The sequence below is a fragment of the Pipistrellus hanaki genome, assembly GCF_964339955.1.
Source record: "Pipistrellus hanaki genome assembly, chromosome: 3".
In the NCBI taxonomy this organism is placed as follows: Eukaryota; Metazoa; Chordata; class Mammalia; order Chiroptera; family Vespertilionidae; genus Pipistrellus; species Pipistrellus hanaki.
This window is the reverse complement of record NC_140505.1, coordinates 181,374,857-181,392,953: the sequence shown is the minus strand read 5'-3', so window position 1 is coordinate 181,392,953 and position 18,097 is coordinate 181,374,857. Positions and strand designations below refer to the sequence as shown.

The 18,097-nt window shown below is 47.2% G+C and overlaps 1 long non-coding RNA gene across 1 annotated transcript in view; it reads right to left on the bottom strand.

The window, feature by feature from the left end:
* The window catches only part of LOC311620631, a 120,250-nt gene that overhangs the window by 101,184 nt on the left and 969 nt on the right, over window positions 1-18,097 (bottom strand). The window lies entirely within an intron of this gene.

Here is an 18,097-nt window from a genome sequence, read left to right as displayed (position 1 = left end):
ACTAGAAACAGGTCCTCCCAGCTGAGATCAGACCCACTGGTCAAAAACAGCCCAGGACATTCTCGCTGGGACCTATCTAGACAAAGAAGAGAGTTAGCTTCTTCCTTGAGAGGGATTCTTGGGCTGAAAGAAGCTGACCGCAGCTGACGGTGACTGAGTCAAGCAGGGGCAAAGAACAATCTTCCCTCAGAACACCTGCTTCTAAAGGAGCCCCAGAGAGGACAGTGCCCTGCCTCCTTGCCTCCTGGCAGGATGGCTGGCTGTTGCCCAAAATTGCAGAGCCATCCTCTCGCTCTGCCCAAGACTTATCCCCAAGGTTCCCTTGAAGCCTGCAGACCCACACTTTGCCAGAAAGTCTTATCCTCATTAGGAAGGACTCTTTTTTTTAAAATTTTTATTGTTCAGATTATTACAGATGTTTCTTTTTTTTCTTCCCATTGCTCCCCTCCACCTGGCTCCCACCCTACCCAATGCCCTTGCCCCCCTCCCACTGTCCTTGTCCACAGGTCTAATATTTCTGTCTAATCTCTTCCCACACGCCCAAATTGACAATTCCCACACCTAGAATTGTCAATCCGCTCCCTTTCTATGCCCCCTGATTCTATTAGATTCACCAATTTATTTTCTCAACAGAAACTATGCAGGCCAGAGGGAGCAGCAAGAAATATTCAAAGTGATGAATAGCAAGGACCTACAACCAAGATTACTGTACCCAGCAAAGCTATCATTTAGAATTGAAGGTCAGATAAAGAGCTTCATAGACAAGAAAAAGCTAAAGGAGTTTATCACTGCCAAACCAATATTATATGAAATTCAGGGGGGTATTCTTTAAGAAGAGGAAGAAGAAGGTAAAGATTAGGAAGGACTCTTAAACAAGAATGCCAAAGGGTGGAGGGGAGAGCAGAAAGAGAGCACCGCCCCTGAGACAGCAAGGGGCCACCAAGTTGACAGTGAGAACCACTCATCAAGATACTCAGGGAGGGCCCAGAAGGCCAGTTACTTTGCTCATTTCATTCAAACAATGTAGACTGCAGTGCAGGGACTCAAATCTCAGGGAGCCCTAAGCTAGCTCAACATTTTACAGATAGGCCAACTAAGGCTAAGAAGACAGCAAGCTGCAGGCCTTGGGTAACAGCCAGCAGGTGGAAGAGCCAGGAGAAGGGGTCAGTGGGTCATGAAGAAAGTTTCAAACATTGCTTGGCTGATGACTGACCAATCAAGTGCTAACTAGATGCCAGACCCGGTCCAGAGGAGTAGCAGGGTTTTTGTAGCTGTCAGGGAGGAAGCGCTGGCCAGAGTGCTCTGGAGTGACCCACAAGCTGTGTGACCTTGACAAAGTTACTTGACTACTCTGTTCAGCATCCTCATCTGTAAAATGCAGATAATGATGGCAGTGTCTTACCTCTGTCACTGAGTTGTGAGAATTAACTGGGATACTCTGCATAAAGCCTTTAGCACACAGTGTGGCCCATGAGGGCTCAGCCAACTGGGGCTCCACTGGTGGGAATCCTGCCTTGTACTGAGCAGCTATAGTGAGCATTATTTTCATTCATCCCCTACATTCATTTTTTTAAAATGTATTTTTATTGATTTCAGAGAGGAAGGGAGAGGGAGAGATAGAAGTATCAATGATGAGAGAGAATTATTGATCAGCTGCCTCCTGCATGCCTCCTTACTGGCGATTGAGCCCCCAACCCAGGCATGTGCCATGACCAGGAATCAAACAATGACCTCCTGATTCATAAATCGATTGTTCAAGCACTGAGTCACACCAGCTGAGCCCCTTTATTCATTTTTAACCTATTTCGCCACACAAAAACTGAGCCTCACTCAAGGCAGACGTGAACCTAGGTCTAGTCAGATTCCAGAGCCTGAGCATTAACCACTACACCACGTCGGCTGGCATTGAGAGGGTGCACCTTCCAGATAAAATAGCCAAGTGGCCACACTCACTGGGCTTCCTGTCCTCACATCTGTCCTCTGCTGACTATGAGCTGTGTGTTCATTGCCCACCCCTGACACTCAGTGTTTTTTGAGAAATTAATTGAAAGAACAACAGCATCGCAGACCAAGTCCCTGGGAGGAGGAGAATGAAGGTGAGGGAAGGCCATTCATATCAGTTCTCCTCTCTTCCCAAGACTTCTCTCTCCCCATCTCCTTCCTTCACTTACTGGGAAGATCACAAAATCAAAGCCTTGGACCTATTGTTCCTCCTTAACCAGAAGTCATATCTTCTTTTAGAATGTTGCTTTTTTGACTAGAAATCATGCCTTTTCTATGGCTAACAATCTCCTAATCACCCTTCAAAACACAACTGAAATGTTACTTCTGCTGCAGAGTCTTCACCCAGCCAGTGAGCATACAAACCCACACCCCTGCTCCTGCAGGATGCTTGCTGCTCACAGCCCTGCTCTTGTGCCTGCCACAGGGCTCTAACTGTGCGCGCCCCCCCACCCCACAGGCACTTAAGGACAGGGACTTACCTGGGTCTTCCTGCTGTACCTACAGCATCAAGCAGAGGCTGGCAGTTAGCAGGTGCTCAGGAAGTTTACTGAATGAATGAATGCGTGAATGACCAGAATGGGTCCCGTTCTTGAACAGAAGATTCATCATGGTGCATAAGCAGCATTCAGACAGTCAGTTACTCATTCAGAAGGACCTGCTCTGTGCTGGGTTCAGTTCCAGGCCCTGGAGCGAAAGCACTGAAGGCAGCGAGAAAGATGAGAAGCAAGTGCAGAAATAAGTAAGATATGTCATAGTGATGAGTGCTACTTAGAAAACAATGCAGGGGCATACAAGAGAGAGAATCTCTGGGGTATCTCACAGGCATAGGGTTGGGGGGTCTCTCTGAAGAAGTGACATTTGAGCTGATACCAGGATGAGAAAGAGATGGCAGGACAGATCAGCAGGCCCAGCTATGCCAGGCAGAATGAACATAAAGCTAAAGGGCAAAGAGAGATCAGACTTATCATCCTGGAGGTTGGGCAAGGGGACCTGGGTGTCTGCAGGGTGGGACTAGGGGGAGGGGAGAGGAGATGAACTTGGAGATGAATCAAGAGTCAATTATTTGAGCCTCATGGATCACGGTTGAGACACCAGAGGGTCATAAACAGAGCAGTGACTAGACCTGCCCTTGGTTTGGAGGAGATCACTCTGACTGGGGTGAGAAGAATGGGCTTTTAGAGCAATAGCAGGAGTAGACACAGGACACTGAAGGGAGGCCATTGCATTCGTCCAAGTGAGCATCAACAGCTGCCAGTCCAGGATGTGCTAGTGGCGATGGAGAGGTGGAGATTCAGGAGATATTTTCAGGGGTTGCTACAGAACCAGCTGGGGAAGCAGGTGCAGGGGCAAGGGAGAGACAGGAGTCGAGAGCATGGTTGTTTGCTCACATTTATTTCTAAAGGAATAATAACACCATTCCTCTGACTCCTCTAGAGACGACCCCTCTCGCTTTGCCCCTCCCCATCCAGAGGAAGGCGCTCCAGGCTGAAATCTACCCAGCACCCCAGCTGCCTTCCTCCAGTCCCCCAACCTGCCTGTGCCAGCCTCTGGCATCTTTTCCCCTTCAAAGCAGCGCTGAGCCTCCAAGTCACTGCTATTGATTTCCCCAGCAAGATGTAACTGGCAAAGCTTGCTTACTTTGCCTCCCAAGCATCATTTGTACGTGGGAAAGCACTACCTGGGGGATGATGGCTCCCATGGAAAGCAGTCCCATCTCGGAATGGTAAAGTTCTTGGGGAGTCAACAGTGCCGGGGACCCGGGGACTGTGACGTTTTAATGAAGCATTGATCTCGGAGGGGATTTTGTGCTTTGGAGGGAAGTGGCCTTTGCCTCCTGGTTGTGCGAGTCCTGTGAGGAGGCTGAGAGCCTCATGACTACACAAGCCTAGTGTGGACCACACACCAGATCCGTCAGCGGGGCTATGAAGCTGATTCTTTACACTTTGTTTTCACAGTTTAAATAGCAGATAGGGGGTGGGGAATGATGGCTAGTGGACCAAACTCCAAAGATGAAAAAGGTGCCCCACCCTCCCCCACAGAGTGTCTGGAGGCATTCTAACCCAGTCTATTTATTGAGTGGCTCCAAGTACTCTGGGGCTGAGGCCATCAACTAGAGAGGTGAGGTCTCTACTCATGGAATTCGCATTGCGGTGGAGACGCTGAGACTGAAATGACAGGATGACGGCTCAGGGCGGCTACTAAGGATGACATCAGGGCAGGGTCTGAAAAACATTTTCTGTGAAGAACAAGAGAGTATGGCTCAGTGGCTGAACATCAACCTATGAACCAGGAGGTCACAGTTTGATTCCCAGCCAGGGCAGATGCCTGGCTTGTGGGCTCGATCCCCAGGGTGGGGCATGCAGGAGGCAGCTGATTGATGATTCTTTCTCGATTGATGATTCTTTCTCATCATTGATGTTTCTACCTCTCTCTCCTTCTCCCTTCCTCTTTGAAATCAATAAATAAAATAACACTAATGCTTTTAAAAATGGGAAAAGAACCAGAAAGTAAATATTTTTGGCTCTGAGGGCCATATGGTCTCTGTCACAACCACTCAACCTACCTGCTGTGGGATGAGAGCAGCACAGACAATATGTAAAGGAATGAAGAATAAAACTTTATTTGCAGAAACAGGTGGCAAGCCCTGTTTCTAACGCAGAAATCAGTACTTACAAATAAGAGGTTACAGCAACAAAAATCAAAAATATGTTATGTTGACCTAACAGTTGGACAGTGAATGACTCAGGGTATCCAAAATCAAGCCAAGGCAGAGCAAGCCACAGGAACCCAGGGCATGGCAAGTCTGTGATTGCTGGGAGCTGGGGTATGATGATTGGCTCGTGGGAACCGATAGAAGTCAATTCTAGCTCATGCTCTGTAGACAGCACAGCCAAGTAAACGGGCACATACATCGTGTAACAAATGCCATGGTAAAGTTAGGAACAAAGTCACAGGAATCAGAGGATATTAGTAGCACACAGTAATTGTAAGATTAATTGGCCAGTCTAAGTTGGTAAATTACACAAGCTCTATGAAGGTAGGGATTTGTTTGATTCTCAACTATATTCCCAGAAACCTACTAAGGACTGGTGAGAAAGTCTTCCCTAGATTTTTGTTGTTGAATGAACAAATTTTAAATATGTTTTTATTGACTTCAGAGAGGAGAAGGGATACGGAGAGAGAGATAGAAACATCAATAATGAAAGAGAAACATCATCAATCGGTTGCCTCTTGCATGCCACTCCTGTTGATTGGCCCGCAAGCCAGGCAATGTGCCCTGACCAAGATTTGAACCATGACCTCCTGGTTCATAGGCTGATGCTCAACCACTGAGCCACACTAGCTAGTTGAAAGAATAAATTTTGAGTTCCAGAAATAGAGTGGTGAAAGAGGCAGAGGTGAGAGTATATGCCGAGGCAAGGAGTTTATAATCTAAGGATGTCCAGCTACCTGGATAGTGTGCTGTGCCCAGGATAGGAAGGAGGAAGAGGGAGCTCTGAGGGAAGGGTTCAGGTTGATGCTATAGAAGTAACTTGGGACCCTGATTGGCAGACCCTTACATGTCACACTGTAGCTCAGAGACCAGACCACTCAGGTTAAATCCCTACAAGGATAAGGAAGGAAGTGTGACTGTGGGAAGCCATAGGTTTTAAAAAAAACCTGGCCAAACTGATGTACTGTTAGAGGGAGGTTCTTCTAAGACATTTTCAATCTGGGATATTTACAGATACCGGGATAGCCAAACACAGAATATGTGCAGGCCACGTGCCGGTGGCAAGCCACCAGTTTTCAAATCCTGCTAAAAGGGACAATCAGAAGTCAATAGCAGTTTCAAGAAAGAGAGTAAAAGTTCACCATCCATTATCCATGACCTTGAAATTCTAAAAACTGACAATGGAAGGGTTGTTGGTTTTTATAATTTTGACACAAGCATTCTGGCAGCAAACACTGAGTGAATGCCCATGAGGCTGTATAGTCTGTCCCTCTTCCTGTGCAAAGTCACACATTTCACTCCTGTGGGTTTGATTGTGGGGTGTTGCCCAGAGGACATGGCTAGGCCTACCTCACACTATATCTTGTTACTCTTAAATGCAAGGCTCTGACTTTGCAGAGCACTCAGCATTTTTAGAGAAAGAATGATGGGTGCAAACCTGGTCGGATTTGTAACCTGTCGCTGGAAAACTGGTGGCCGTGTTAACGAGAAGCTGGAGGGAGGTGAGAGGAAGCTGAGTAAGGAGCTATGGGCCAACTAGCGGTGAAAAACACTGAGAACTGCACCAAAGTGGAAATGCTGGTCAGAAAGGGGTTTAGGGTAAGAAGGGTATTTCCAAGTCAGAGCAACACCACTAGGTGCCTGATTGGAGGGGAAGGCATGAGAGGAGGAAATCCAGGATGAATCTCATGAGTCCGGCTTGTGAAACTGGACAGATGGTGAGAACATTGAGAACAATTTAAGTTAAGGAGAACAGTTAGAAATGCCTGTTTGGACATGTGTGTGTGAGGTTCTGTGACAGCCTGTGCTTAGAAGTGTGGGGCAGGGGAGTTGTAAATGCATATCTGGGTCCAGGACAGAAGCTGGTGACAGAGGCACAGACTGGGGAGCCATAGTGATTGGAATAGCCTCCCCCAAGAGATATGTCCAAAGCGTAATGCCCAGTTGCTATGAATGTGAAGATACTTGTACCTGGGTCTTTGCAGATGTCATCAATCTACAGGGATCATGAAATGAGATCATCCTGGACTTAGAGTGGCCCTGAGTCCATTGACTGTTGTCCACAGAAGAAAAAAGATGGAGCCCAGTTGGCATGACTCAATGGTTGTGTCAACCTATGATCAAGGAGGTCATGGTTCAATTTCTGGTCGGGGCAGATGCTTAGGATGTGGGCTCAATTCCAACTGGGTGGGGGGAGTACAGGTGGCAGCTGACCAATGAATCTCTCATCGTTGATGCTTCTGTCTCTTTTCCCCTCTCCCTTCCTCTCTGAAATTAGTAAAAGGAAATTTTTTAAAGGAAGGACAGGGAGCTTCGGGACACACTGAGGAAGGGGGAGGCCATGTGCGAATGGAATGAGAGAGTCCAGTGGTGCCTCTGACAGCCCAGGAACATCCAGGACTGCTAGACCCACCAGAAACTAGTAGAGAAGCACAGAGCGATTCTGCCTTGGAGCCTCCTGACAGAACCAACCTTGACTTCGGACTTCTAGCCCCAGAACTGCGAGAGAACACATTTGTTATCTGAAGCCACTTGGCAGTTCGTTAGGGCAGCCCTAGGACACTAACACAGAGGGCTTCAGCCATGCGAGGCATCTTTATTCCGAGGATATAGTGAGGGAAGAGAGAGATGGCCCCAAGGTCAGAAGTCAGAAGATGCCGACATTGAGCAGAAGACAGAACTGTGACTGAGAAAGGAAAGTTGGAGGGGGAGACAAGGACTGGGAGAGTGAAGGCTCAGAAAGGCGTGAGCCGCAGGCAGGAAGTTGTGCTCCACGGTGTCAAATTCTGCAGAGGAGACTAAAGAATTAAGGCTGAGAATAGAACTCCAGATTTAGCAAGAAGGTCATTGATGACACTGAGTTGGAGCAGTTTCAATAAACTAAGCAGTAAATAATATGTGAGAAAAATAAAACCAGTAGAAAATTCTTTCCGAGTTTGGCAAAGGTGAAGAGAAGAAGGTGGCCATGTCATGTATAGAATCAAGAGAAAGGATCTGTAGGATGGAAGCATAAATACACAGATGCCAGCCGGTGTGCTTTAGTGGTTGAGCATCAACCCATGAACCAGGAGGTCAATGTTTGATCCCCTGTCAGGGCACATCCCAGGTTGCAGACTCAATCCCCAGTAGGGGGCATGCATAAGGCATCCAATCAATGATTCTCTCTCATCATTGATGTTTGTATCTCTCCCTCCCTCTCACTTATTCTCTCTGAAATCAATAAGATAGATAGATGATAGATAGATAGATAGATAGATAGATAGATAGATGGAGAGTGTCAGCCATGTGAGGCATTTTCATTACGAGAAGATATATATATGGACCATCCAATGAATACAGTCAAATGTCCATCAACATTTGGGGAATAGAGTACAGGGTACTTCTTAGTAAAGAGCTGTTGCTGGGAAGCAAGTACTCAGTGAGAGGCAATATTTCCCAGCCTCCCTTGCAACCAGGTAGAGACACATGATCAGTTCTCACCAATAGCATAGAGCTGAAATGCTAAGTCTCCTCCAAGCCCAGGTGGGTGAGAGGTGGGTGTACCTTCTCTTCCTTCTCCATATTGCTTCATTCCCCCCAACCCCCACCCCCACCACCCCACCTTATCTCCAACTGGATGAGGACTTCACTGCCCTTAGAAATGGCAGCAGCACGAAACTGAAGGAGCCTGGGTTCCTGAATAACCACCTGAGAAAAGCCTCCAATTCATATGAAAATCCACAGCAGACTGTTATATGAGTGAAAAATAATGATTTTCTTAAGTCACTGAATATGGGAGTTTCTCAACGAAAAAACTTATATGCATATGCATAACCCATGGACACAGACAACAGGGTGTGGGGCCTCAGGTGGGGGGTGGGGGGAATGGGTGGGCTAGAAGGAGTCAATGGGGATAAGGAGGACATACTTGTTTTAGCAGCCAGTGTGACTCTAATACAGTCTGCAATGTTACATGTGCTTAGGTCTTAAACTGCTGGGTTCCTGCCACCTGCCAGAGAACTCAACTCTGATCAGCAGACTAACCCACTACAAAGCACCTGCCTGGCAGCACCTGCCACCTGTCTCATCCTGACTGAAGGTATTTTGTTCATTCAACCCAAATGTATTCATCATCTCCTAGTGTGTGCAGTACACGGGGCAGGAGGGGAATACAGCCACGCGTGCAGTGGATGCCTGCCTTTGGGTAGCTCATATTCCAAATGGGCAGATGGAAACCACACAGGTGACACCTATAGTATAGCATCAGTGAGGAATAGATGGTGTGCCGTAAAGAAATAAATAAGGCAGAATAAAAGGATAGAAAAGATGGGCGTGTGCAATTTTCTTTATGTTTGTCCAGGAAGTCCACTTGGGGATTGGATGGTGAAGCAGAGACTGTGTGTGTGACTGAGCCAGCGAAGGAAGAGCTGGAGGAAAGGGAACCTGGACAGAGCAGCAGCTCACACAGGAGCCCAGAGAGAACGTGCTCGCTTGGCAATTTTGGCAGAGCAGCTAGGCCAGTGTGGCCAGAGGTGAGGCAGCGAGATGACAAGGAGGCAGAGCATGCCGGGCCATGGGGAGGATTCTGAGTCCTGTTCTAAGAAAAGGCAGCCCCAGACCCCGCCCAGCACCCAGCCCAGCCCTCAGCAGACAGGATTTCGCCTACTACTTCCTGAGAACCTGGCCCTTCCCCGCAGACCTGCCCAGATCCCAGGGCCCACTGGGGTGCTCTGAGATCCCTGGGCATGTGTAGCCAGACAGACAGCAGGTGCATTTGCCAAGGATCAGCAAGGCGGCCTGAGAAAGTGGCTTTTGCTTTTTTGTGGTTGATTTTCACGGAGGGGTGACTCCTCCACATAGAAAATCAAGTTCCCAGGAGAAGCAGCACCCACGAGGCAGTGGGCACTGAGTCTATATTTGAGCTGAGAAGCATGCAGACAGGCGGGCGGGAGCCCAAACACTGCCTCCGCCTTCTGCGGCAGCAAATGAGTCATGCTACCTCCTGGAGCCTCAGGAAGCTTCTCCAGCTCTGAGAGGGGCCAGCTCTCAAAAACACGAGTGTGAGCCTCAGGGCCCTCCACACACGGAACTTCCCACCGTTACCTGACTCACACCTGCAAACGAGGCTTCACCCATCCTGTGCATGCCGCTGTGTCCTCACCATGCACCAGCATCCAACTGGCCGACTTCATTTCTAAGTGAGGAGGAGACTTAGAGGTGGCATGTTAGGCGTGAGGTCACAGAGCCTGTGCCCGGGCTATTATTGTGAAACAGATTTAGAAGTAGTCATTTTTCACCTGTAGGTAGTTAGTTATGGGTGCTGAAAGCTCAAAGCCTTTTGCATGTCCAACAAGGTCTTATACCCGGGATGAGCTTACCACAGCCTACAGTCTGGTTTGTAAATAAAGTTTTATTGGAACATCGCCATGCAAGTTGCAACTCACCTGCATATTGTCTAGGGCCGCTTTCCCCCTGCTGTGGAGAGTTGAGGGGTTGCCTCAGAGACTGTTGGAGCCACAAAACTAGAAGTGGTTTCTATCTGACCCTTTACAGATCAGGTTTGTTGATGTCACTCTTCATGGTTAGTCCCTCCAACTCACTCTTTTCCAGGCAAGCCTGGAGTTTCTGCCCCAGGACCTTGGCCTATGCCATTCTCTCTGTCTAAAGCATTTTTCTTCAAGATTTTTACAGTCTGACATCAACTGCTGACTCCTCAGGAAAGCCTTCCAGGATCTAACAGCACCCAAGTCCTATCTCAAATATATATATATATATATATATATATATATATATATATATATATATATATATATATATATATATATATATATATATATATATATATATATATATATATATATATAGCACTTATCACCTTCTAGTTACCTTATTCATTTATGTACTTTCTGTGAGAGTTTCCCACTAAAAAATTGCTCCATGGGAACAGGGACCCTGACTGTCGTGGTGACAAGCTTTTACACACGAGACCACAATCACTCCAGAATTCTAGTTCATTGTACCTGCACCTCCGGGTCACCTCCACGTGAGGCCAGCTCCTTCGTAGAGAATGGTGTCTGGCACAGAGTGACACTTCATAGTCAAGCACTAAGTGGATGAATAATTCCAAGTTAAGATTGAACCATGACTGTCCTTGGTGTACCCCAGGGGCACTGTTGACATTTGGGGCTGGATAATTTATCATTATTATTATTATTATTATTATTATTATTATTATTGATTTTACAGAGGAAGCTGAGGGGTATAGAGAGACAGAAAAATCAATGGTGAGTGAGAATCATTGATTGGCTGCCTCCTGCACACCCCCCACTGGGGATCGAGCCTGCAACCCAGGCATGTGCCCTTAGCTGAAATCGAATCTGGTACCCTTCAGTCCACAGGCCAACGCTCTATCCACTGAGCCAAACCGGCTAGGGTGGGGCTGGATAATTCTTTGTCAAAGGGGCCTGGCTTGTGCATTGTAGGATGTTGGCACCCCTTCTCTATCCACTAGATGCTAATATCAACCATACCAATGCCAACTTGTGATCACTGTCTCCATTTCTTGCCCAATATTCCCCTGGGGGCAATGGGCAGGGATTCACTCTGGGCTGAGAAGCTCTGGTCTACATTGAAAGTTGCCCTTAGAGCTCAAAAGATAAAGCAAGCTTTCACACGAGACCATGATCACTCCAGAATTCCAGTTCACTGTACCTGCATCTACAGGTCACCTCTGCACGAGGCCAGCTGCTTGATAAAGTGATGCAATTGCTCCTTCAAGGAAATAAAAGTTTTGGGAATAAAAGTCCCAAGTTAGGAACCTCTTTGCTGTGTTCAGCAGAGGATTATTAATAACTGGGAGCCTGGCTGCCTTTAGGAGGGCAGCTGGCATGGCTCAATGGTTGTGTCAACCTATGAACAAGGAGGTCATGGTTCAATTCCCGGTCGGGAAGGACAGACAGGGAGCTTCTGAGGAAGGGGAAGGGATGCAATCCACACCCGGATTGATAGGATGGAAAGAGACACTGTGTGTCAGAGAGGCCAACAGGCAGAGCCTGGGAGAAGGCGCTGTGGTCAGAGAAGCCAATAGGATTCTTCGGGGACTTAGCCATTTACAGGAATCATTAGTAGGAGAAACACTAATAAGAGAGTTTTGTTGAGCCTTTTTCCATGCCAAGGAGAAAAGTGGATGAGCTCAGAGACAGAGAAAGCCACGACAGGACTAGCCAGGGCCCCGATCACTGGGGGCACAGGTGAAGGGAGAACATGGACTGGCACTCAGTGATCTGTCTTCTATGAGGAAAATGCTGAGAGCAGGGAGTCTGCGATGGCTGCAGTCTAGTGGCTGCTGCTGCTTTGATATAGAGGCTGCTCTGTGTTTTGCTCAGTTCCTGGGAATGGAGTCTATTTTAGTGGCTCTGGCCCCCCTGGGGCATGGCTTAATACGCTGACCACCAGATCCAGCCCTGTGCCGCCAAAAAGGATGGCTGTCCTCAGCAGATGGCCCACGGGGCTCCATGGTGCCAGCAAAGAGGAGGGACTGAGGCCAGGACAGGCTCCGCTGACTGCATGCTTCACTTTGTTATGGAAGTGGGAGCTGGAGGGAGAGACGGGGAGGCACAGTCGGGATCCAGGACCCGTGTCTGCTGATGTAAGTACATTTCTCTGAGGCTGACTTCCCATGGGCCACTTCCCCCGTCTAACAGCCTCCCGGGGACTTGCCTGCTTCCTGTGCCTCCTCACGCTGCCGGGACTGCCTCTGTCTCAGATGCCTCCCACCAAAGGCTGGTTCCAAACTAGGGTGGAGCCCTGGCTCCCCAATTTCACTGAGAAAAACAAGCCCAGGTTTCTCTTCCAAGTGTGTCAAACTGGGAAATAGGGGTGAATAAGAACAACACAGGAAGGGCAATAAATCTAGGGGAATCTGTGTTTTCATTTATCTACCATCCATTCTGTCTTCTGGTTATCATACTATATTTTGGAGGTTAGTGGGCCCATCACCCCTTGAGATTTGAGTTATGGCTAGCCTTCAGCCACGCCAGATTCAGAGGCAGACACATGGGTGGAGCCTGTGCCAATCAGGATAGCTCGTCCTTCTGTTCCTGGTAGTGGGTTTATGTATGGACAAATGGTGCAGGTCAATCCAATCATCATTAATTCGAGGGCTCATGTTGAAGAGTTTAGGGAAGAGGATTGCTCCTCCTGCCTGAGTTGAGAGAGGACAGACTGAAGGCAAGGAGCTGCTGAAAGCTGTCTGTCCCTGCTGGTGAAAAGAGCCAACAGTGAAAAGAAAAGAACATGAGAAGGGGCCAGCATGACTGCCTCCTGAGGACCACTTGATACAGCCATGCCTGAAACAGGCCCTCCTCTGAATGTGCGTCAATTACATAACATATGCATTATACGAACTATGCGCTCTGATTTTTTTCCTCAAGCATGTTTCAGTTGGGTTTTATATCTCTCACTACAAAATAACCTTGTATTTTAACCAACACTACTGCAGAAAAATCCAACATCTAGCTGCTGTGGGAAACGGCCTCTACCTTCCACATCTCATGCCAATGCATATAATTGGTGGAACCTGGGGAGTCTGGGAACTATAATTGCTAGCTTTCCATCCTCAATAGCTCCGGAAGGTGCTCTACAAGAAATGTGGGATGAATTCTAGGTGCCAGGTTATCACATATATCTCCAGGAAACTGTGAAGAAGCCAAGAAGACACGGTAAGAAAGCAACTGGATAGATGTACTGTGACTCATCCCTGAATGGGTAGGGCTCATGCCAAAGCCAAACATCTGAACCGTTTCTGGAATAAAGTTAACAACCTATCCCATTGGCACTACATCAGTGATCTGTGCTTCAGGAGAGCAATGGCAGGAACATCCTTAAGTTAAACTGAGGAGACTGCATCTAAGCTTGTTACTGAGTAGCTCTGTGAGTCTGACCATCCTCCTCCTCCCCCAGGCGTGGTGCCTTTCCCAGTGCAGCCAGAGGGGGAGCATTTGTCTACGTGGGTGAATCTCCAAAGCCTCTTTCAGACACAGAATTTATGAGAGGTCCTTCCTTGCTCCTTGCACCATGTGATTCACCCTCCCCTTCCAGAGTCTCTTTGCTGAGTGCACACTTCCCAGCAAGTAGAAGGGCTTATTCACTTGATGCTTGCCAATTAAAGCAAGGGAGGTGCCCCAAAGGCCGGCCAGGCGGTCCTGCTCCCAGTCCTGCTGACCCCCAGCTGGGTCCCCAGTCCTGGGGTCCCTCTTTTCTCTTTCCCATTTCACCCCTCCCTCCTACACATACCCACTCCCATTCTGCCCTGGTCTCAATCTCAGGGCAATTACAGGCCATAATCCAATTGTCCTCAAGAGCAGCTTAATGGCTGGGATTTCAGTAAACCTCTAAATCCTCCCATTATGGATGTGCTGGTTACCCAGGGACCAGCCAGATGGTTGGTAAAGTGTTTGGGAGCCACAGAGCTTTGCCCTTAGGGTTATTCCGTATCACAAAGGGATCTACTGACAGAGGTAACTAAGATGGAAAGAAAAGCTCTGGTCAGTGTGGCTCACTGGGTTGAGTGTTGTCCCATGCACTGAGATGTCACTGGTTCAAATCCCAGTCAGGGCACATGCCAGGGTTGCAGGCTCCAGCCCCGTAGGTGGTGTGCAGGAGTCAGCTGATCGATGTTTCTATCTCTCTACCCCTCTCCCTTCCTCTCTCTCTAAAATCAATAAAAACATTTAAAAAAAAAAAAAAAAAGGAAGTCTATGCATGACTGTATCACAATGCTTATTTGTTTCATTTTAGCAATATTTTGACAATGGAATTTCAATATCATTCCTTAGTAGTCCTTTGTGTTTTATTTTATGGATTTAAGGGCTTTGCTCTGAGGAGGGCCCATAGGCTGCATTAGATGACAAAGGGACCCATGATACAGAAAAGAGGAAGAGACTGTGTTTTGAAGGAAGTTTGGCCCCAGTGGGAGAGAACTGCTTCAGGAAAAATGCAGCATGGGTGACTACAAAAACAAACTGAGCCAGAACAGAAGGCACTCAAGAAGTAAGATACCACACATAAAAAGAACAGAGCTAAGTGAACTGGTCCTCAGAAAAGCAAGAAAATATCAAGTAGAACTCCAAATAGTGTATCTCTTTTGGAATAATCTGAGATAGAGCCCAAGCAGAAGCAAACTCTCTGGTGAATCTGAATAGGGCACTGATCCCATCATGGGTGCTCTACCCTCATCTAATCCTAATCACCTCCCAAAGGCTCAACCTCCTAATATTGGGGGGCAGGGTTTCAACATGTGAATCTGGGGGGAAGGACACAAATATTCAGTTTATATCAGAACCCAACCAAGATATAGCCATCACCAACCACCTGCCTGTCACTTTCAATAACTGCAGCTCTCAAGACTTTATTTGCGTCCTTCTCGGGGAAGAGAAGGAAGCAGGTTAGGGAATAATTGAATAAGTTATTTGTGAATAAGTGAATGACTGAATGAATGGTTGCATGAATAATAAGTCAACCTATACATACTGTATAAAAGCCTAAGCAACCATCCAACCATTCAACCGTCTGACCGGTAGCTATGACTCACAATGACCACCAAGGGGCAGATACTCTGAATGGCAGCTATGATGCACATTGACCAACAGGGGGCATAGTTCAACGCAGGAGCTGCCGAGCTGTAGTGACTTGGCAGCTGCGGTTCTTGAGTGATGCAATGGGAACCAGAGAGGAAGGAGCCCGATTCTGGGGTGCTTCACCAGAGAACAGCCCTCTCATAATCCGGATCCCTTGGAGGATGTTGGAGAGTTGGTTTTGGCCTGATCCCTACAGGCCAGGCTGTGGGACCCCACTGGTGCACAAATCTGTGCACTAGGTCTCTAATAAATGAGTAAAAGGGAACCAGATGGTTGTGGAAAGTCTGATTAAATGGCCTCCAATTTCTCAGTTAAATTAAGAGGAATATCAAGTATTTGAGAACAAGGCCGAGTGTGGAAACATGTGCTCTAGAGATAAGCAGACACACAGGTCGACTAAGGCCAGAATAAGCAAGGTGGGAATGTGTGACCAGACCAGCCTGCAACTTTGGCCTTTACCAACCCAGGAGGAAGGGTGGAGGCTCAGGGAGGACCCAGCCACAGGGGAAAGTGGTGCAGAGCCCTGGACAGTGTCAGAGCCCACACCAGCTCACCCAGAGAAAAGCCGGGTAGAAGCTTGTAACACTCCCTGCACAAAGTTCTTCCCAAAGTGAGAGGCTGCTCACTGGTGATGAAGTAAATGGGAGCTTTCACTGCTCAAGGTCAGGAAGGGCTGCTGCCGGGGAATCCTGAGATTCTGAAGCCCACAGGTTAATGAGACCAGCAAGGACATCAGCCTATGCTGAGAGCCCTTCGTTCTGCATTAAATTAAGTCCATTCAGATCACTTAATTAACTCTTCTGAAGTTTTCTCACTTTGAAGAGGAAAAAAATCACTTCCATTTTATTCTCATTTCTTGTGTGTGTGTGTGTGTGTGTGTGTGTATTTTAAATATATTTTATTGATTTTTTACAGAGAGGAAGAGAGAGGGATAGAGAGTTAGAAACATCAATGAGAGAGAATCATCGATCAGCTGCCTCCTGCACACCCCCTACTGGGGATATGCCCGCAACCAAGGTACATGCCCTTGACCGGAATCGAACCCAGGACCTTTCAGTCCGCAGGCCAATACTCTATCCACTGAGCCAAACCAGTTTCGGCTTATTCTCATTTCTGAGAATTAGACTAGGCTTTAAGATGATGCATATAAGCATATATATAATTTTAAATTATAGGTTTTTTATTGTAAATGCAATATATTATTTTGCTAAGCAAGGAGATCTGCCTGGAAGGGAAGAAAGTGAACCAACATTGATATGCCAAGCACCCTACTGGGCACTTCATCATCAAATCATGTAATTGGCACAACAGCCTAAAAACTGTCTCCATTTTGCAGATGGGGAAACTGAGCCCATCAGTATCCAGCCAAGGAGAGACAGAGCCTGGGACCAGAGCCTGGCAGGGAGCTTGCCTCTGAGACTGTGAGCTATTGTTCCACTCCCCCTTTCACGGTGCAATCCAGAAAACTCACCTCTTCACATACTTGCCACTCTAATGTACCTTTTCCATTAGCAATACCCATCCCATTAATTGAATTTGGGAATCCAGACTAAGACCTCACTTTTCATTCCTATTTAATATTTTCACTTCTTTTTAGTTAAAAGGGTAAGAGTGAGAGCTATTACATCCAACTATGCCCTTAATTGAGGCTCTTTTCCAGTGGTAATAAATTATATCTATATAGAATGTGACAAAATTCCAGACATCTCACATTGACACATTCAACATGAAAGCCCTGGTTCTTCCCTTTGCCCTTCTTCCCCATCTCAATGTCACCCGTGTCCACCCTACTGCTCAGGCCGTGTGGTTTGGAGGCATTTTTGTTTTCCTTTCTTTCCGCCCCTCCTTGTTTCCCATCCAACCCTGAATCCCAAATTCTTTCACGTTCTCCATCCTTCCTGCCAGCAACACATCCCACCACCTCTCACTTAACTCACTGCCAAGGTTTTCTAACTGGCCCCCCATTCCCAGGCTCACCCCGCTCTGATTCATGCCCACATGCAGCCTGAACCGTCTTCTTAAAACATATCAGTCATTTCCTTGCTTAGATTGAATAAATGGTGTAATGGAACTCTCTGTATTATCTCTGCAACTCTAAATCTAAAATTATTTCAAAATTAAAAACAATTTTTTTAATCTTCCAGAGACTTCCTTTTGACTTGGCAGTTCTTGTAACCCTCTCCAGCTCCCCCTGCTCCATTCACGGTGGCTTCCTCTTCGTTCTCAGAAAACAGAGTCCCTCCTGACCTTGGGGGCTTGGCACGTGCATCTTTTCCTCTGAGAGCTTCTTCCTCTGTTCTCCATGTTGCTTCTCTGGAGTCCTCAGCTCTCATTGCTCAGAGAGGTTCCCATGATTCCCATCCACAGCAGTTCCCCGTCCAGCCCTGCTTGCCCCTGAGTGGCTTCCCTTATCTGTCTCATCACCCTTTCATCCCCAGCCTCTAGCTCATTGTCTGGTTCAGTCAGTATGAGTTCTCCTCTCCCTCATCTTGCAAGGTAATTGCGGATAAATGGTTGGTGTGCATTATGATCTCTATCTCATTGCCGAACTTCCTTCACAGGAGCACAGCCCTTGGGACCTTAAGAAACTTGTGTTCATGGGGGTATCGTGAAAAATAGCAAATTTTAGAACTTATATTCCTACCCTACAAGAGAACATACAGTTTGAACAAGGTTAATAAGAATGAGAAAAACCCTTTCCTGTACATTGTCTGTTTCTGGTTCCATTTCAATCTTCCCCCATCACAGCCTATAAGATATAGAA